The sequence below is a fragment of the Choloepus didactylus genome, chromosome 1 (genome assembly GCF_015220235.1).
Source record: "Choloepus didactylus isolate mChoDid1 chromosome 1, mChoDid1.pri, whole genome shotgun sequence".
Classification (NCBI taxonomy): Eukaryota; Metazoa; Chordata; class Mammalia; order Pilosa; family Megalonychidae; genus Choloepus; species Choloepus didactylus.
Genome location: NC_051307.1, coordinates 234,419,368 through 234,440,610, shown reverse-complemented (window position 1 = coordinate 234,440,610; position 21,243 = coordinate 234,419,368). Strand labels below are relative to the sequence as shown.

The window sequence follows — 21,243 nt, the reverse complement described above, 5'->3', positions numbered from 1 at the left end:
AACATGGAACTGTATAACACAGTGAATCTGTTGTGGATGATAACTGTGGTTAACTGTACAAACATAAGGATGCTCTTACATGAATTAGAACAAATGTGTGTCACTATTACAAGGTGTTAATAATAGGGTGGTGTTTGGGGAAAAATACAACTAATGCAAATTATGGACTATTAACAGTAAGCCATGAAATTAGCAGTAACATTGTAATATTCTTGTATCAAGTGTAACAAAGGTACTATACCAATGCTAAGTCTCGATAATAGGGGGTCTAAGGAGAACAGGGTGGTTGTTTTTTTTTGTATCAATGAGAATGTTTCTCAAATTGATTGTGGTGATGAATGCACAACTCTGTGATTATACAGAAAGCCACTGACTGTACACTTTGAATTGATTGTATGGTGCGTGAATAAAACAGTTTAAAAAAAAAAGTCAGCTGGGTACCATAATGAATGAACTTCTGTATAACCCGTGATGATATAGTTTATCCTAGGGAAGATAATTATCCTCCATAATTCCCTTACTGAAAGAAAGGCTGAATGATGCTGAAATTGTACTCAACTCCCAAGCAAAGAGCATTCGGCCCTTTCCAAATACACAGAATCACAGAATAAAATTTGGAGAGAAACTTGTAAAGGATGTAATTCCATCTCTTGCCCAATAATGGAAAGCCTCTACCACGTCTTCTACTGATGGCCTCAGCTTCTAGCCTATTCCATGTCTAGTTTTGCTAGAAAACATTCCCATCCTCTCCCCCTCCCCCTAAAAAAGGGCAGCCACCTCCCAGAACTTTTGCTACTACTGCTCTGTAGAGCCTCAACGACCTCTAAATAAGAAAATGCTGTCTATGCTATTTCTCCTTAAGACTTCACTGCTTTCTGCAAACATCACCACCTTTCCCCCTTTCCTGATAGAGCCTGGTCTCAAGAGCACTCCCCGTGCCATGGCGGACAGCAGTTGAGGCTCCAGAGTCACACTGCCAGGACTCAACTCTAGCTCTGCCACCTACTCACTATGGCCCTTCAGGCAAGTTCTGCAACTTCCTTAAGCCTCTACCTCACCAGGCCGTCCTGAAGTTCAGTGAGCTCACATGTTTACAGCTCTCAGCAAAGCACCTGGCATGAAGCAAGCACTCAACCCACGTAAGCTGATAGTATAGACCACTACCACCCATCACCACCCACCACCACCACCCACCACCACCCTGACTGGTTGCTGTACCTGTTAACATAAGATTCTTCCAGGGAGGATTGCCCAGGGCAGAGAAAGGTGGGGTTGCTGCCTCCCTGCCATGCTCACACAGTCCAAGACAGCAGGAGCTTTGTTGAGCTATCATGCCTTTTGTGTGCTAGCTCATTAGATTCTATTCTTAAGAAAGATGGAAATAAAAACACGCATATTTAGAGACCTCCTTGGAGAAAAGGAGCTAGAGGCAGATGCTCCTCAGAATCTGGGATCCCAAAATTTTGCTCTTTGCCTTCTCCACACCCTCCCTGGTCAGTGTTCTCTCCACTGGCTCCAGTGACCCCAATATGATGAGGATTCCCAAATCTGTAACTCATGGCCACAGCTGTCAACATTCTGCTCCTGGAGAACCACAGCATCTCGATGTGCCACAAAGAGCTCATCTGCCTGCCCAATCTGCCTCTTCTCCTCCATCCCCCTTTTCACCTGTCACCAACAAATCCTGGTGCATCCTTCAGTCTTCCCTCTTGCCTTATCCCTGCCCCAGAGCCTTTGCACAGAAAATGCAATGGGTATAGAGCACTGTCTTCTACATCCTAGCACTTGCCCCAGTTAAACCCGATCCACCCTGCAGACCTCAGTTCAGTTAACATTTCCACCAGATAATCTCTTCCAACCTCCCTGATGAAATCAAACCCCACTCTTAAAACTCGGCATTACACATATCTTCTTCCTAGGATTTACCTCAGTTTTATGTTCACGTTTATTTGTGTGATTCCCATCTGGCACCCCCAACAAGGCAAATCAATACATCCCAGGAAGTGTCCTGGGATCTGCCTTGACCACCACCATATTTCTAAGACCAATGCCTAGCACTCAGTAGGTGCTCAGTAAACATTTGCCAGATAAATGAAGACATCCAATTAAGCATCAAATTTTCATCTTCAATACATCTCTTGAATGCTCCAATTCTTTGCAATCCCACCACCCCCAGGCTAGTCTCAGCCAGCATCATTTCTCAATTGGATTCCATAAGGCCCTCCGGATCCATCGTTCCCCCACAATCTACTCTGCACATGGAAGCCAGCATGATCTTTTAGAAATGTAAACCAGACCATGTTATCCCTCTGCTTGAAACCTTGCAAAACCTCTGCGGGACTCATTATGACCTGGCACAACTACCTTTCCTCCTCATTTTTCTATATTCTCCCCTTGTGCTGTATATTCCAGCTATAATGCAAATCTTTCAGTTCCCACAGCAGGCAGTGTGCCTCTGTCCCCTGGGCATTTGCACAATCTGTTGCTGCTACCTGAGAAATTCTTCTACTTCCCCTACCCTCTGCATTTGGCTGACTCCCAATCACCTTTACAGGCCCAGTTTAGATGACACCATCTCTGGGAAGCCCTCTGTTTCTTCATGAATCTGTATCATATGTCCCCAATACACTCTCCATATAGCATCCCCAACTCCCTATCTGGGTCCACTACCATGGTCCTAAAATTACAAACTTACTTGCTTATTTACTTGTCTTCCCCACCTAACTGTGAGCCCATGAAGGCAAGGAAAACAGCCTTCTTGTTCCCTGTGGTATCTCCAGGCTTCTAGTACAGTACCCAGGACATAACGAGCAGCCATTGGTGGGGTCAGTGTAACTACAGTGCCATCTTATCTGCTGCCTAATTGAATTTAATTGCGTTACTTGGTGATTATTTTCCTAAAACTAATTAACACCAAGTTTATATAGAGAGCAAAACCTGTTAGACCTTTTCAACAAATTTCTATGAGAAATTTGGGAGCAAACACCAAAATTCCTAACTTCTATCCCTGGAAAGGAGTACACCTTCCCCACTGACCACCCCCTCTGAATGTTCAAACTGGTTCACAAGTGCTGACGGGAGTGCACACTTAGAAACAGACACAGAGCCTCTGGGTTTGAATTCCAGCGGTGCATGCTGCAGCAACTGAGATAATGTCTCGGAAGCTCAGCTTCCTCATCTGTAAAAACAGGGCAAACCCTTCATGCCTCTGAGGGTCACCAGGCGGATTAAAGCAAATAATTCACATAAATGCTCGGCACAATACCTGGCCCGTGCCAAGTGCTCAGTTTTGAGTTTTCGAGTAAGACTGAAATGAAAGCAGTTCCCTTCTTTTCCTTCAAAGTCTTCCCTCACCTCTGCCCTTAACTTAAGCTTCCTCTACTTGGATATACGTTTCTTACTTTGTCAATGCTTCTGGGAACAGCTCAGACTAAACAAGGGTCTCAGGAATGTTTAAAGCCTCAGAAAGCCTTGGAGGCGGCTGAGACTTGGACAGGAGAGCGCATCCCAGGAACTGCTGCTTTCAGGTGCCCTATTTCACAATACCTGGGACAGTCAGATCTAGACTCAACTAACTCTCCCCTCTAGCTTCAAATCAGGCCCCTGCTGGAAGTGGGGGTGGGGTGGGGTAGGGTGGAAACTTCTTCAAAGGAATTATAATTCAGTATGCAAAACCTCTTCTCTTTAGAGTGTGTTAAAACAAGCTAAAAGCACAGCCTCGCTGAGAAAGAAATATGTTCTTTTAATTTTGAGCAGCTCAAGATATGGTTGGTTATTATTTTTTTTTTTTTTTTTGCTAAAGGCTTTAACTGTGGCAGAAAACTAACTTACTGTAATTTTCCCCATCTATCTCTCCTGCACACACTTAAGTAATTGCATTTTATTCATATTTCTTAAAAAAAAAAAAAAAAAAAAACCTCAACTCCTGCCTACACACAATCCAGAATTTAAAAGTTAGCAACTCCTGAAACTGAGATTAAATTAAAATACTTTCATTACCAAGAAGCCACCTAAGGTGTCACTTGAATCCTCAAGGGAGGAATTCAGAAGCCAGAATCACGGACCCTCAGATTTTTATTAACACATTGAAGTAAGACTCCTTTGTTTAATTAAGATGAAGTCATGCAACTGTTGGGACTGAAAAATCTGACTTTCAGTAATTAAACCCCTGTCAAGGCTCTGACCTTAAACTATGCCCTTCCAAGTACTGGTGTCAGGCAGTGGGGACCCCCCAACACTCCTGCACCCCAGTGCACCACTTATTTCACGATGACCAAGCCCCCCATATTTTATCTCCAGATCACCTTAACACTGACAATTTTATAAACATCACCCAAGACACATGCAAAACACTCCCCAAGGGCCTGGCCCTGTAATCATCTACCTTTCTTAAACAGTTAAGCTGGCTAACATGGAATAACTCATCTGTTTATAACAGCTTCCACTTTGATTCCTTTAGCAACGGTGTGACAGAATCTAAGAGCAATGACCCTTCAAGACAATATAAATTTCTATTGTAGAATACGTCATCTGCAGCCAAAAGCTCCAAAGAGAACCAAGAAAGGATTATATAGTAACAGCTATAAAGGAAGTTGTATTTTAAGCTACTATTCTCACAATCTGAGAGGAATCTCTGCTTAATAATTTTTTACCAGCCCATCAGCACAACTTCTGGATGGCCTGGTATAATCTCACTCATCAGAAAAGGAAGAAACACAAAAAATGCTACCAGGCTCTGAGTTCTCAGTGTTCCTTTGCATTTCAGGAGGAGCTTCAGCAGGGAAATGATTTTATTTTGTAAAAACAGCTTAAAAGCATCCCATGCACATATTTCTGAACAGAAAGATCTGATACAATACCCAAAGTTACGGGCATTCGATTTCTTCATCCCTCTCAAGCCTTCAATGACCCCTCTCTCAAATGTTCCAGGTCACCATCCAAGCTGTCAAATATCTATCTTTCCAAGAAGCTAGTGGTTGTGAAAGGTGGCCCAGGGACACTTGGGGGTTCCCAAGACCCTTTCAGGGCATCTTCGAGGTCAAAACTATTTTTTCATAATAATATTAAGATGTCATTTGCCTCTGTCATTCTGAGAGTCTCACAAGTATACAGAATTTTCCAGAGGCTGCGTGATGTGATGTCAGTGACTAAATGCAGAAGAAACAGGAGAATCCAGCTGTCTTCCATTAAGCTGGACCTTAAACTGATTTGCAAAAATGTAAAACAATGTCATTCTTCCCACTAAATTTATTGTTTTGGAAAACAGAGTCCTTCCTCATAATAAACATTATGATAATTATGTTAACATGTAATAGGCTTATTTTTTGTTAGAGAAGTTGTGGGTTTAAAGAACAATCATGCATAAAATACAGGATTCTCATTAACACCTTGCATTGGAGTTGGGGTTTATTATTTTTAACGAGTTAAAAAATAAATACTTTAAAATTTTTTGAGTGTTAATTTCTAGTATAGTAAATACAGACAGACAGCAAGGAAAAAAATCAGATAGTGAGAAGCAAATTAAAAGTGGGTGATGCACTGATGAGAACTTAATATTGGCTAATCAGAGAGAAGAGGAGGAAACATTTAAGCTAAGACCTCGAAGTCAAGAAAAAGGAAGTCATGCAAAAAAAAATGAGGCACAGGGGCATTTTTGGGGCAGAGCAAACAGATAGTACAAAGGCCTTCAGGATGAAAAGAGCTTGGCGAGTTTAAGAAACAGAAAACCAGCTAAAACAGCTGGAGCATTAACGGGGGAAAGAAAGTACAGGGTAAGGTCAGAGATGAGAGAGAAACCAGAGCCATGGATGCCACAAGCCAGGGTAAAAAAAAATTTTTGCATTTTATTCTAAGTGTGTCGGGAAGCTTGTGACATTGGACACTTTGCTTACTCCTCCCAGGTCTCAACCTTCTCATCGGCAGAATGGGGATAATGAGGGCTGAACTCATAAAGTTGTGTTGATGATTAAATTAGAAAACAAAAATACAGTGCTGACGTAGCACCAGGGAAATGCTCCTGTTAGTTACCACCCTACCTCCTAATCTGCTCTATTGCCTACTTCCTTCTCGACTCCCAAACAGTTGAGGATCAGCCCCATGAACCAGCAACTCCAAAACAGGAGGGAATGTAGCAAAAGGACACATCATGAGAGGCATTTATCTGAACATGCCAATGCCAACTCCATCAGCATAAAATTACAGCAGTACTTCATCCCCACTATTTCTAATAAGGCCAGAAATACCAACACCACCACCAGGTAAGGAATGGATGGCTGCATCACAAAAACATAAGTGCTCTCTGGATCTACCTTTCAGTCACCCAAGCTTGTCACTTGGCCCCAAAGTACATGCACTTGGAAAGTCATTCTTCTGCTGAAAAAAATACAGCCGATTAGAATCCATCACCTTCCCTGTTCTTTCTTGGCATATCCGCACCACCTCTACCCCTTAAAAAACAAAGGGCCTCTGCCAAAATCCTTTAGGGTTGGTTCCATTGCTGCTTGCTTTTAAAAAAAAAGATGGTTTAAAATGAACAAAATGAAGAAGTGTCCTTTGAAGGCAGGCAGCAAAGAGAAGAACTTATGCATAAAGGCTTAAAAAAGCACCTGGAGATCCAAGAGGCATCAAGACACAGTTGGTCCCTCCAAAGCGTGGACAAGGCTGTGGGAGCCACAGTAGTTACTGATGCAAATTGATAACACTTCACCTTTAAGTCAAGCAGCCCCTAGTGGGGTGGATGAAAGCTGGGCAAAGCCAGGCAAACCACTAGGCTTTTCAGAGGGAAAACAAGAGAATGTCCAGAAAAAGGAAGGGTGGCCCACATTTGATCAATTTCCTGGCAAGAGGCCAAGGAACCTCCCTCCAGAGGAGAAAAAGTCTCATTCCAATGCCCTCGGCCAGGTACATATATGGTAATATGGCTGTAAATACAGGGTAGAGAAAACTCAAGGCATTTCTGGGTTGATTCCTGCAAGAAGGGGGGAAATGTCCTTTTTCACAACAGTCTCTGCTTCTGTTCCTAGGCACTCTCAGGGTTAACTTCAGAACTTCCTTTGAGCAAAGATGCTGGACGATATCATCTTTTTTGTGAAATGAATGTGACCAACACATTACTGAGTTGGATAACCTGCCGTACCCCCCGCCCCCAAACACATTTACACACATCTCCTCACCCCTTGTCCTCTTCTCCCATTATCTGCTAATCAGATCGGCCTTAGGAATTCAGCGTGGCCCCATTATGAAATAATTTATTCTATTCCAAAAAAGCACTTCTCTCAGAGAATAGAAAATCGTATTCTGCTTTCGTTTTCAGCCAGTCCCAAAGGAAGTCACCAAGTCGGAAGTTTTAACTTTAAGCAGTACTCTGTACGACCATGTCAGAAACAGTTGCAAACCTGAATTTCAGAGCCATTCTTTACATGTAAATGTGCTCATCATCCATCTTACAAAAAAGATAAACCTACTTGCCTTTTTACAAACGTGCCCATAAATAACCTATTCTCAAAGCAGGTACACTAGTACAGACTTAGTTCTTAAAAAAAGATGTCAACATTGGCATCTGTTCCTGTGTCTCCTACTTTTCAAGGCCAAATTAAGAGAAGCCAACCAAAAGCTCAAAGCTGGCAAGGCAGAAAACTTCAGATATGGCTGGTAGAGATCATTTAAGGCAAAATTCCTCATTTTTAGATGAAAAAAACCCTGAGGACCAGTGACTTCTTGAAAGACACACAGCTGATTAGTGGCCAAAGCAAAAGGGCCCCAGGCACAGAGACCAGAGCTTGCTTCCGGTGGGGAGAGGGGGCTTATTTTATTAAAAAGTTAAAGTCAGCCCTGGCCTGAGTAAGCACCCCTCTGCCCAGAGTCTAAAACACACAAAAACCCAGCAAATCAAGTTAGTTTAATATCCTCAGAGAGAGACAGAAGTCTAAGAAACTCACTGAAGGACAGGGTTTCTCACCCTCAGAACTACTGCCATTTTCGGTCAGTTCGGGGTGCCTGTCCTGCACGCATCAGAGGATGTTTAGCAGCATCCCTCCACCCACAAGATGCTAACAGCACCCTGTCCCCAGTTGTGACAACCTAAAATATTTCCAGACATTATGTCAAAAGTCCCCTGGGGGAAGCAAAATCCCCCCTGCAACACCTCCGCCCCCAGTTAAGAACCACCTGCTTTAGGACATAGGTTTTATTTTCGTTTTGTTTTTTAATCTCTAAGACCTTCTGCAGGCATTTCTTATTATTATACAACTGAGTAGCAATGACCCAAAGCAGGTATTTTTATATCTATTGTACAGGAGAGGAAACAGACACACAGATGTTACATGTTTTGCCTGTACCCAAGAAGCAGTCAACTTCAGTCCTGGGAGTCCCAGTGCTGTGGTTTGGCAAGACAATACCATTTCAACGTGGTAGCAACTTTGTTTCACTACCTGATTCTTACTTTCACTCCCTTTTATTAACACTCAACACCAGCTCCCAAGCAGAATGCTTTCTAGAACACTGTTGTGCACCATATGTCAGAAGTTACCAAAAGGAACTGCTTACCACCTTTCTACCTGGTCCTCACATCACTCTGTACAGCAAAGTAATGCACTAGTCAAAGAAATGTTTATTTAGGGAGGGGGATGCAAAAACTAGGTTTGTCTAAGCAGCACCCTAGAGCCTTCAAAGGGACAAAAAAATGTACATAAACAGCTTTACTCAAAAATTTTTTGAGCAGTTACTATGGGCCAGGCACTCTGGTGAGTTATACAAAAAGGCCCACGAGGAAAATAGATATAAAGTACCATTGCATTTCAAATGACACTAAGATTTTCAAGTATCAGGAAAGGGTCTATAGGAATAGATGGTTTGGGCCAGGTAGATATAGAGGGGCAGGGGGAGGGGGCTCAGCAGTCAGAAAGGACAACGTGTGCAAAGGGAGGTACACAACATATAACACAAATACACACACACACACACACACATGACAAAGCAAATAAATGCTTCTAAGTCTGGCTGTTGTATCGGCTTTTTCTGTTCAGAAGTATGTGCATGGTGATGCTTTCATAATGTTTTTGAAAAAAAAAAAAAAGTTACTTCCCAGCTAAAGCTCCTCCTGACATGCAAAGGAACACTGAGAACTTGGAGGCTAGTAGTATATTTCATGAGTTCCTCTTTCCCCAATGGGCAAGATTATACTGAGCAGTCCCGAAGTTTGTTGATGGGATGTGTCATAAAAAATTATAAAACAAACAAACAGACAAAGGTACCCAGTGTTCTTTTTTACTTCAATTGCTCTTTTTCACTTTAATTATTATTCTTGTTATTTTTGTGTGTGTGCTAATGAAGGTGTCAGGGATTGATTTAGGTGATGAATGTACAACTATGTAATGGTACTGTAAACAATCGAAAGTACGATTTGTTTTGTATGACCGCATGGTATGTGAATATATCTCAATAAAATGAAGATTAAAAAAAAAAAATTGCAACTTTGCTTTTATCTGTGACTTTTCCAAGTAGATTCCCCTGGTAGCTTCTGGTCTCTTTCTAGCTCTATCTGAACAGCCGATAAAAGCGTCCCCCATGATTAGGCATGGAAGTTCCCATGCATCTATGAAAGAAGCCCTTCAGACCTATTTACTCTCACCTTAGGTTTGTGATTTAGCCTCTTTCCACTTAATTGAAATCAGAAGGCTGCTGGAAGGAAGTACAGAAGTCAGCTTCAACAGGTGAGCGTCAACCATGAAAAGACGAAGTAATCATAAAAATAAGTCATGTACTAAAAAAGCAAAGGGGGCAAGCATCCTCCAGCACAGAGCTTCTCAAACTTTCACATGTGAGTAACACACCTGGAGCTTTTGCTAAAATGCAGGTTCTCATTCAGTGGGTCTGGGGTTGGGCCTGGAAGTTAAATTTTTAGCAGTTTCCCAATTGAGGCCAATGCAGACCACACTTGGAATAGTAAGGATATAGAACAATGTTTCTCAGACTTTTGACTGCAACCTTCAGCAAGAAATACAGTGAAGTTCACAACCCAGTGTTCACTGCATGTGTATGTATATGTGTGTGTGGGAGAGACTGTTGCAACGTACACAATTCTTGTTTAGAATCCATGCAATAAGTTAACTCTATCCCTGAATTGTAATGCCTATCTCTAAACTTTGAGATGCTGATCCCCTAGCATATAACCTGATTGGTCTCTGGAACAATGCATATCTCTGAGACACCTGAAACTCAGAGCTAGAGCTCGGCAGATATGAATGTCAGTATTAGTGCATACAGCCACTGTCAGAAAAAAAAGCTGAAAAAGAGCCCAGACTTCAATTAGTGATATGAATGAAGCAGGTATGGTTAAGACCAGGGCAAGCCAGGCCAAAGGGTAAAGGTTGAAACTGATCGTGTTTTAAAACTTCAACTTCCATATGAGACCAAGGGAATAGATATCTATTTGGTACAGGATCTAAATTTTCTAAACGGTACAACTCTACAGTCGATTTGTTCAAACACCACAATTGCATGGAACTTTGAATAGGAAGTGAGATACGGTAGGTTAGTATAGGCTGGAGTGAAATAGTGACACATCCTAGAGTAATTTGGGCAGATAATAAAAAAATACATTTACAGCCTCCCCCTCCCCAGCCCCGAGGATCTGGGGGAAGGTGCGGATGTGTTGGACATCCTCACCTGGACTGGTGTTGATGTTGTCACAAACATTGGGACCGGCGGTTTGATGTGCTGAGCCCTCGAGCATGGGACTTGCCCTTATGAAGCTCATTACCACAAAGGAGAGTCTAAACTTGCATGTAATGGTGCCTAAGAGTCTCCCCCTGAGTACCTCTTTGTTGCTCAGATGTGGCCCTCTCTCTCTCTAACTGAGCCATCTTGACAGGTGAACTTGCTGCCCTCCCCCCTACATGGGACCCGACTCCCAGGGGTGTAAATCTCCCTGGCAATGCAGAGTATGACTCCCGGGGATGAATGTGGACCCGGCATCGTGGGACTGAGAGTATCTTCTTGACCAAAAGGGGGATGCAAAATGAGATGAAATAGTTTCAGTGGCTGAGAGATTTCAAATGGAGTCAAGAGGTCACTCTGGTGGACATTCTTATGCACTATATAGATAACACCTCTTAGGCTTTAATGTATTGGAACAGCTAGAAGTAAATACCTGAAACTACCAAACTCCAACCCAGCAGTCTGGACTCCTGAAGACAATTATATAGTAATGTATATTACAAGGGGTGACAGTGTGATTGTGAAGACCTTGTGGATCACACCCCCTTTATCTATTGTATGGATGAGTGGAGGAATGGGGATAAAAACTAAAGGACAAATGGGGTGGGATGGGGGGATGATTTGGGTGTTCTTTTTTCACTTTTATTTTTTATTCTTGTTCTGGTTCTTTCTGATGTAAGGAAAATGTTCAGAGATAGACTGTGGTGATGAATGCATAACTATGTTATCATGTTGTGGATAGTGGATTGTATACCATGGATGATTGTATGGTGTGTGAATGTATTTCAATAAAACTGAATTTAATTAAAAAAAAAAAAAAGAATCCATGCAATACACTCTGATATTTTCTATTTCAGTCTACTGTATTAAAAAAAAAGTTGCTAGACACTCACTAAATTGATTTCACGACCTTCAAATGAGTCGCTACACATTTTGAAAACCAAGAATGTAGAATGTTCCTGCTTAATCAGGCAATACCACTTTGTCCTAGCCCCCAGCACATGAAGGCTCAAATCAGAACAATTTTTAAAAGTTAGGTTATGTTCAGAATTCTTTTTTAAAAGGCATGAATGTATGAATTTCATTTTGGAAATGCTTTCATTAAAACTATTAGGGTTTTAAGTTTTCATCATTTAAATTTCTATTTTCTCACCTATAAGATGAGACTGACAAGAATACCTATCTGCCCCTAAGCAGAGGTTTCTGAATACCATTTCCCACTCAAAAGAACAAGGGCTCCTTGGACAAATGGCTGATTCCACATCAAGTGCAAGAAATAGAGGTGTGCCTAGAACATCTTGTCATACAGAAGCAAGAAAGCTATCAAAGACCACTACGATTGTATCAAAAAGACTCAGCAGCCAACTTAATAGCCTCTCATTGATCAAAGATTGACAATTTGAGCATCAATAAGGATAACCACGCAAGGTTTCTCAATGGTGGCAATACTGTCATTTTGGGCTGGATAATTTTTTGCTAGTAGGGTGGGGGGGTGCTGACCTGTACACTGTAGGATGTTTAGCATCATCCCTGGCCTCCACCCCCGAGGTGCCAGTAGTACGCCACTCCCCATTCCACCACCAGTCATGGCAACCAAAAATATCTCTAGACCCTGTCGAATGTCCCATAGCCGGTAAAATTGCCCTGAGTGAGGAATACTGCCTCAGAGGATGCTAGAGAACTGATTCGTTATTTTGAAAACTGGTAAAATAAATAGAAAGATTCAAACATTTATCCTGCCTTTCATATGTAAACTGTACCTTGGTAATCAGACAGTTAAGTGGAGGAAATTTCTTTTTATATAAGTATCCCAGCTAATAAATGAAGAGAGAAAAACAGAATTAGGAGTTTTGCAACTCCAAATGAACTAACGGATCAAGAAGATGAGCATCAGTGGTTTAGTAATAGCCCAAGAAGAAACAAAAATATCTCATACCTCCCCTAAGTGAAGTTCACAAGGTAGACTTGATTGGAAAAAAGAGAAGAAAAGAAAATGAATCTGAACCTGATGGAAGCCTCTAAAGCTAACTACCAAATTATGGTAAATATAGGGAAAAGAACATGTGAAGCTACACCACACTGATATACGCAGTAAAATCCAAACTGTGGGAAAATATATCACCCAGTTTCTTCAATAACAACAAAAAAATTGCACAGAAATAAAACAGATGTAGAGGGAATATGTAAATTAAAAGATACACCAACCATTTATAATGCGTGGACTTTACTTAGATCCTGATTTAGACAAAATATTAAGTGTTTATTTATATTTACATTAATCAAGGAAGTATGAACACAGACCGGATTAAAAATGTCTTGCATTTTGTTTCAAGATGTGATAATAACAGTGTTGGGATTTTTTTTTTTTAAAGAAAGAATCCCAACCCCAGAGACACATACTGCAATACAGATGAACTGTTATGTCTGGGATTTGTTGCAAATAATCCAAGATGAAAGTGGATGGAGATATAGATGAACAAGATTGGTAGTGAGTTGAAAACTGTTTAGGGTAAGTGATGGGTAAAGAAGGATTTATTATATTAAGATCTCTACTACAGCATGTGCTTGAAATTTTCTACAGTAAAACTTTCTTTAAAGTAGAAACAAAAAAGAGTACCTGACTTTACCTATCTCAAAGGATTAGGTTTCTCTGAAGGATAAATGGAAAATTTTATATTCAAATGAGATGATTACTAGGCTTTACACTTGTAATAAGAGAGCTAACATATGCTTTCTTATTTTTATTTTTAGTTTTAGTTTCTTAAAAAGCTTACTTTTAGTTTTCTTAAAAAAACAGTACAAACTGAATGAGAAAACCTGGACTCTATGATGGTAATGAAACCCAAATGATATAATTTTATACCAATGATTCCATGCATATCATCACTCAAATGAAATCCCATCAAAAGCACAGCCACCTTTGGAAAAATGGAGATGCAGATGTCTACTTATAAATAAGGAAAGATGCTCAAGATATACTGATTGCAAAATGCCAGTTACTAAGGAGGATGCACTGTATGAGTCCCTTTTTAAAAAACTGAAACATACCCATAATTTGTACACATATATATACAGAGAGAGGGTAAGTTTGGATGGTAGGGCTGGGGATCACTGTTTTCATTTCTGTTTTTTTGCTAACCTTTATTTTCTGTTTTACTACAATGAAAATGCATATTTTTATGTAATAAATAACAAAAATTCAGGTTTGTTTCAAGTTTCCATATATGAAGGGGTCCACTTCACTTCTCTGGGAGACTTGTTTATGTGGAACTTCTTAGTCCCCAGAGATGTTTGATAATCAGAGAATTATTCCTTTTTGTGTGATTCCTTTAACATGAGACTGGGCTGACTGCAGGTTGGAGATGGGACAGAAGGTTTGTGTTGAAGATACACCCCAGGAGTATCAACAGGTTCTTAGAATATGTTGTCCAAACTAATCGTAGGTTCACCTATTTATCAATGAGGAAATTCTGTGCTTAACTGAAATGAATTACAATCTCAAGTAAATCATGTGATTAACCAGACAGTGTAGAAATCTAGGTTTTACCCACTCTATTAGCTCCCATCTGGTATGTGGCCTTGCCAGACTTACCAGATTCTCTTCAGAAAGGATGATGCAGTTCAGTGATGTTGAGAACCCAAACTGGGAACTGTGTCAAGAGTTCAGAAATCCTCAACTCAATCACTCGTTACCTGAAAAAAACCTGGCCCCTGTATGGTCTGACCCTCACCCCTCTCTCACTGATGTCCTACCACTTGCCCCAGGGCGAGCCCCCTCAGCTCCAGCCACCCTGGCCTCCTTGCCATTTCTCCAACATGTTCCACCTTTTCTGACCCCAAGGCCTTTGCACCTGCTGCTGTGGCTATATGGAAGACTCTCTCCCCCAAATGGCTATGTGGCTAATTTGCTTACTTCTTTCAGATTTCTGCTCAAATGTCATCTTATTAATGAAATCTTCCCTGATTCCCCCATCCCCAGCAGAGTACTCCCTTATCCCCCTTACCCTGCTTTATCTTTTTCCATAGCACTTATCACCTATCATACTTATTTGCTTATTTCTATTGGCGGCTCCTCCCATCCCTAGGATGTAAGTTTCATGAGAACAGGGCTTTGCTTTGTTCGCTTCTGTACCCTCAACCTAGAACACCCTGGTAAACAGTAGGTGCTCAAGAAGTTTATCAAATGAAGGAACAAAGCACCTGAACCACAACTTTAATAGACATCGGAGTCTCATGAATAGTAGTTTTACCACACTAACTGCCTTAATCTATGCCCCGTGTAGGGAATCTCAAGAGGTGGGGATCTCAGTGGTTTAATCAGCTCATCCTTATCAGTAATTATCTCAGAAACACAGACACTATGACAATTGGTAAGAATCACAGAGGTTACTTTGTACATGTCAGTGACTTCAAGCCTTAACTGCATTCATCCAAAGAACTGTGCAAAACTCTAAAACAGCAAAATTGAACTAAAAATTTACTTGCACTGCCAGTTAATCAAGAAACTGTGATTGCAATGTGTTTTATTTTAAAAGACCAAACCAAAAGCAAACAAGATGGGACACTGGCCTTGTATAGACTCCTTAATCAGATGTATCCAAGGACAGCTTGACCTAGAAACCTAACTCCAGGCCTACTTTTATTTTGTTTTGTTTTGTTTTTTCTGTTGTTCATATTTGGTGTTTTGCATTTTGGTTTTTTTTTTTTTTAAGAGCTGTTCGCAAAAGAGATCAGACAAGAGTTTGCATGAGATCATTTTAAATGAACTAAAATGCTGTGTGATTTTTTTTCTCTAGAAGTCTGTTGCATACCATTGGATTAGGTTTCTTTTTCCTTCTTTTTGTTTGTTCAGCTGAGGAAGACACTGGTCTTCCTCAGCTGAAAATATATTTAAGACAAAGCAACAGATCTGTCTTGTGGAGTTCATCTATTTCTTTTCCTCTAAGCAAGTATTACCTCTCTCATTCTCAAAGAGAGAATGCCAATTCCCTCCAAAAGGCAACCACTTGGTTAAATGGATGCCATTGTCAATCTCAAATGACTTCTGTGGGTCTCAGAGCTGGGCCAGGAATAATTAATTTAGAACATGAAGAACTTTCCCTGCCTGATAAGAAGAAAATCTTGATAGGATTTTCTGCTCTAATTTGAATTAGTCAAAGAGCAGTCTGTACTTTCAACACAGCCACATGCACATACACACATACACACATGCAGAGAAAGAAAAGTATTATGCAAAAACGGCCACAGAGCAAGTTGAAGAGTATGTGAAAATTTAACATTTCACAGTTCAGTCTAGCTGTAATTGAAACTCTCAAATTATTCAGATGGAGAAACACTTGAGTCTTTCAACTTGTTCATGATGTCTTGATGATGACGATCAAAATTTCTTTCAGGTATGAGCTGAACCCCACGCTGAAGTTAGACAATATTCCCCATAGTTTTGTTTTGTTTTTGTTTCTTTTACTCACCCCATTCAGGCTTTCAACATACAGCTTTCTAAAGAGAACTATGTACAACATCTAACACCTCCTCAAATGTCCACACTCTTTTATCCCTATATATATGGTTACATCAATTTCTTCTCACAGCAAGGTAGTGCTGATCCATCACTGGTATGACACAATCAAGAGTTATTTCATCAACAGCAATAAGTTTCCCACTTTTCCAAGCATCTCCTCACCCTAACCCCCCAGCCTAGAAGCATTTGTGGGATGCATGTTGAATTCACAGCCTGGGGTTCTCTTACTTCCACCGCATACTAGCCACCAGACAAGCAATTTAACTCTCTGCATCTAATTTTCTTCACCTGTACCTACCTCACTGTGTTTCTGTGCTATATGGCTCTGGACCTGGCATTCAGCAAGGACTTCGTGCCAGTCAAAGAAGTCTGTGAACAAATTTCTCCTTGTCTGTAGTTTACTTTGAAGAGGGGCACTAAAACCAATCCTTGGCCTTACGAGTGTCCAAGAAGCCAGGCAAATCAATAAAATCCAAGAACACCAAGAAGGAACTAGACCTCACACATCCAAATGCTTCCCACTCCACTAGCACTCCTCAGGATCTTATCAACAGGAAACAAAAGCACTAAACTACTAGAATGAAGTGTCTGACTTTTATTTTCTAACTAGAAAAACCCAAAGATTGTAGCCAGGGAACAGCTAAATATTTAGAATGCTAAACGAGTTACTAAGACCCAGCCATCCCCATTACCCTGTTTACCCTGTTACTGACCATCTCAAAAGAAAAAAAAATTTTTTGATGGCCAAATCCGCAGCAATGAGGGTGTATGAATACCCATTAAAACCTTCCTCTCTTAAAGTGTAGTCTGACCATTTTCGGGGGGCGGTCAGGTAGGGGGTGGGTGCTGGGAAGAACTGCCGGTGTTTACCAATAAAATCTGCCCTAAGCTGATATTCCAAGACAGGCACTGAAACCACAGGGACCCATCAGAATCCTGACATTCAGGTGGCTTAAAAGTCAATGACTGGATGCTACTATCTTATGCTTCAACTAACTTCCCTTTTTAAAGCTCTATTTCTTTCAACTTGCCAGCAACCACTTTCATTTCTTGCAATCCAACTTATTCTAATTAAGCACACATTCACAAAAAAAAAAAAAAAAAGGCAACTATTTTTAAAAGAGAGAGGCAGTTAATTTTTGCTTACATATCTTGTCAGATGAAATGCACTGCACCCTTCAGAACTGAAATCTTCAGCATGTTCCCTGGCAAGCTCAATTTTCAGGCCACCAATGGGCCTCCCCTTTATTACACCATTTAAAGTCTTTTTTCCTCCCCTCTTTCATAAACCATGGAACCAGGCTGCTTCCATTCTGAACTATGGCCAAAAGTTCTAGGCAAGACTGCCCCTCTGGATTTCATCCTCCCCAAAGCCCTCATCAAAAGCAGTGACAAATTTTGGAGACTATGCCATGGAATTTACTTTTCTTTCCTCTGCCCCTTCTCCATGGTTCTTTAAAGAGTATTTAAAATAGACCTAGGACAAAAACTCATTTTTGACCACCGCACTCAAGGGTCCCCACTCACCTGACCTGGGTCAGGCACTCAGGTGCAAATGTTACTCCTCTCTGGTCAGCTCCTAAATAGTTAAAAAGAAAGAAGACAGTATAAAGGCTACAGAAGGAGGCTTCCTGCATATGTTTCAAATCCCAGGTTTCCACATCCCTTAGCCTTTCCCTGGTATACCCCACCCCTCACCCCAATTTGGCAGGCAGCTGGGTGTGATTGCTTGGGCGAAGATTTCAGGTCACTTCGATTACTTGTTTCCAGCACGCAACTGTCAAGAGCGCACTGGGCACGCAGAAACTTCGAACGTGCCAGGGAGAGGGTGCGGGAGGAGTCTGGAACTAAGGGAAGTGTTTGGCAGATCCCAAAGCACTTGTTTCTTGGAGCGGAGGCCAAGAATCTGAAGCCCGCATCCTCATTGGGCATGAGCTTCGTTCACACTTCATCCCTCACCTCTCTCCTCCGGTTTTCTTCCGTCTTTTAAAGCCCTCCTCCCTAAGTCCCCACGCATGCATTATTCTATCAACCTTGCAGCACGAGGGCTACATTTTTAGAAAGACTATTTCCTTGAGCAAACTCACATGTGAAACCCTTCTCCCTCACCCCCCACCCCCCACCCCCCCAAAAAACACAGAAAAAACAACAAAAAACACTATTTCCTGCAGCTGCTGCAACAGTTTCCAACTTGGGGAATGGCATTCCAGTCCAGAATGGGTGTCCTCAAAGCCAGTTCTGGAGTTCGGGATTTTTGTTGCTGTTAAACCTCAAATAGCCCCCCGCCCCTTTTCAAACTAAGCCCCGCGTAAAAGAACCCCCAAATGCATGCCAAGTGCATGCAAATGCACCAAGAACTCCCATAAGAGCGGAGCAAAAACTTGTGCGCCCGCGAAGACAGAGCCAATTCCCCTCTGCCCGGCCCCAGCCGCTACCTTGGTGCCGGGGGAGCCACGCCGGTTTGGAAGAGCAGGGCGAGGAGGGGGTTAGCAGCCGCTGGGTAATCCCATGTCCGCGAAGAGGGAGCTCGTTCCGTTAGGATGGAAGCGGAACACCCATACCTCCTCCCGGCGAGCGCGTTCTCTCTCTCCACCCCCTGCCTCCTCCTCCTCCACCACCTCCTCCTCCTCCTCCTCTCCTCCCACCCCAGCGAGCTCGACGAAACACTTCAGCAGCACACCCACATGGTTACTGCGCTTGGAAGTAGCTCCTCGCGGCTTATATAGGCCAGGGAGCTCCTTGGGCAATGTAGTCCGAGTCCGGGGACGCGGCGGCGCCTAGGGCTTCAGGGAGGGACTACAAGCCCCAGAATCCCCTGGGCTCCCAGGCTGGGCTCTAAATAGCCGCTCGCGGAGCCGGGGGAGGGGCGCCCTGACCGAGTCCGGGCATCTAACCCGGTTTCTCGCTGAGGGGTGGCGGGGCTTTCAGTCCGCGCGCCAAAGCCACGCCTGGAGGGCGATCCCAACCCCTGGGGACTTTTCTTCTCCGGCTGCCCCCTTTCCTTTGCATCCAGATAGCACTGCGGGGCGAGGGAGTGGGTGGGTGCAGTGTGCAAACTCGGACTTATGCTTTGGGAAGTTTTTACAAGCTTTTTACCCACTCTCCCCCTTATTTTGAGTCTCTGAGCCAAGAATTTCAGAAATCCGGGGCACAAAAATGCCAGTGTTTGCGGTCAGGGATTAAGGGCTCGAGGTTGTCTTTATTTAATCTGCTCCGCCCTGTCGGGTTTCCACAGAAAACTTCAGTGTGTGGGCGACGGTCCATGCAAGCGGGGACCCAAGCCGTTCGCTCGAGAGTACTTTTCTGAACCCGAACTGCTTGTTCTTCCTCGCCCCGCGGTGGGGAAGGAAACGTGAGCCTCTCAGGTGCGCAAATAAAGGGGCCGTGTTGTGTGACTTGCCGGCGCTGAGACTGGGACGCAGAAATCGCGACCTCAGTTCTGACCCTGCTCCAGGCGGCCCGGCTGCTCCTGGGAGCTGTAAATGCTTAAGTAAATAAGCCGCAAACCAGAAAAATAAGTGCTTCGAAGAGAGCCGCTCACACAAAGATGCGCGTCCAGGCGGGGCGGCTTCCAGCAGCCCGGCAAGGGGCGAGGTCGAGCCTGGGCTCCAAGCTGCTTCAGGCTCCGGCTTCTGGAAGGAGAGGAAGCGCTCACCTCGAAGCCAAGTCTGCGGACTGGCTTCCCTGCCTCAGAGAACGCGCGTTCAATCCGCAACGTCTCCTCTCTACTGGGCGCCAGGCGCCGGGGCATAATGGAAATCCAAAACACCTGGCAGCATCCCAAACGGGCACTGCCTGCCTCCGCATAGGGCCCGCTCTAACGACAGTAGTAATAATAATAAAAATCGTGGAGGCTGCTTTTATTTCAGTACTTTTCATGCATCACGCTACTGAATTTTAACAGCATATTTATTATCCCACTTTGACAGGTGGAGAAATGAAGGGTTCAAAGAAATCAGGTAATTTCCCAAAATGACACGTGTGTAAGTGGTGGAGCTAACTTTAGTTTCAACTATTTTGAGTATATGAAGCCTTTGTCTTTTACGAAATCCAAAATCAAAGTCTTGCACAGCCCCCTTCTCCCGTTTTAGGAGCTGCCTCTGAAGCCTTAGGCAAGTCATTTTGATCTCTTTGCCCCTGTTTTGCCCTCTTAGAAGATAATCACTAGACTTAGCCTACTTTCTCTCAGGCTTGCTGCCTATAGAGTCAACAAAGTCTTGCAAAACTTCAGGAACAAATTCACACCAATTTCATTTAGCACCAATTTTACCATAGCTAATAATAGTTACAGAAATAATAACTAATGGCAAGTAATAATAATCACTGACATCAATTGGATGCATGCCATGTTCCAGGCACTGTTTTAAGCTCTTAATGTATTTTATCTCATCAAATTCTATGAATGAACCATTCTACTGTTGAGAAAACTGAGCCATAGAGAGATTAAGTAACATTGCTAAAGCCACACAGGTGGCTGGGCTGCCTGACTCCAGAGGCCTGGACCTTAGCTGCTAACCTCCACTCTCTCCTAAACGTAAACATATGCATTTCATTTATCTGACTCATATGCATTTAATACCAGGCCAGGACTAGGCAAAGCTTCAAAAGTAGACAAAGTTTGTGTATATCGTACTCAGTCTTGCCCCCTCCTTTCAGCAGTATCCCCTAGACCCTGAGCACTAGACCCTGGTGCCTAATATTTCAAGCTACCCCACCCCATCATCAAGAAACTCCCCCACATTGCCACCACAAATGGGTCCACACTTTCTCATCTTCCTCCTTTCCCCATGAAAACAACCTGTTCCATTTGCCAGGGGTCTTTGACTCTATTTTTCAAGTAAATTCAACAAACTAGTCTACACTAATATAACTGGTAAACAGTGAAGGGTAATTATTTCATGTGCATCTAACTCAGAAACACAATGGGATTTTACATAGGTTTTCTTAAGACAATTTGATCATGCTTGAGAAGTGGAATTGGGCAATTTCATACTCATTATACAGTGGAT

General features: G+C 42.5%; 1 protein-coding gene across 7 annotated transcripts in view; it reads right to left on the bottom strand.

The window, feature by feature from the left end:
* The window catches only part of ITPR1 (inositol 1,4,5-trisphosphate receptor type 1), a 352,707-nt gene extending 333,880 nt beyond the window's left edge, over positions 1–18,827 (bottom strand). For 6 of the 7 annotated variants that reach the window (XM_037800676.1, XM_037800678.1, XM_037800680.1 and 3 more), the window contains exons 1-2: positions 18,670–18,827; positions 17,762–17,813 (exon numbers count right to left, since the gene is read on the bottom strand). The gene's annotated coding sequence lies outside the window, so the exon portion shown is untranslated. The remainder of the gene's footprint in view (positions 1–17,761; positions 17,814–18,669) is intronic. The other variant, XM_037800677.1, reaches the window with a different exon arrangement.
* Positions 18,828–21,243: the final 2,416 nt, after the last annotated feature.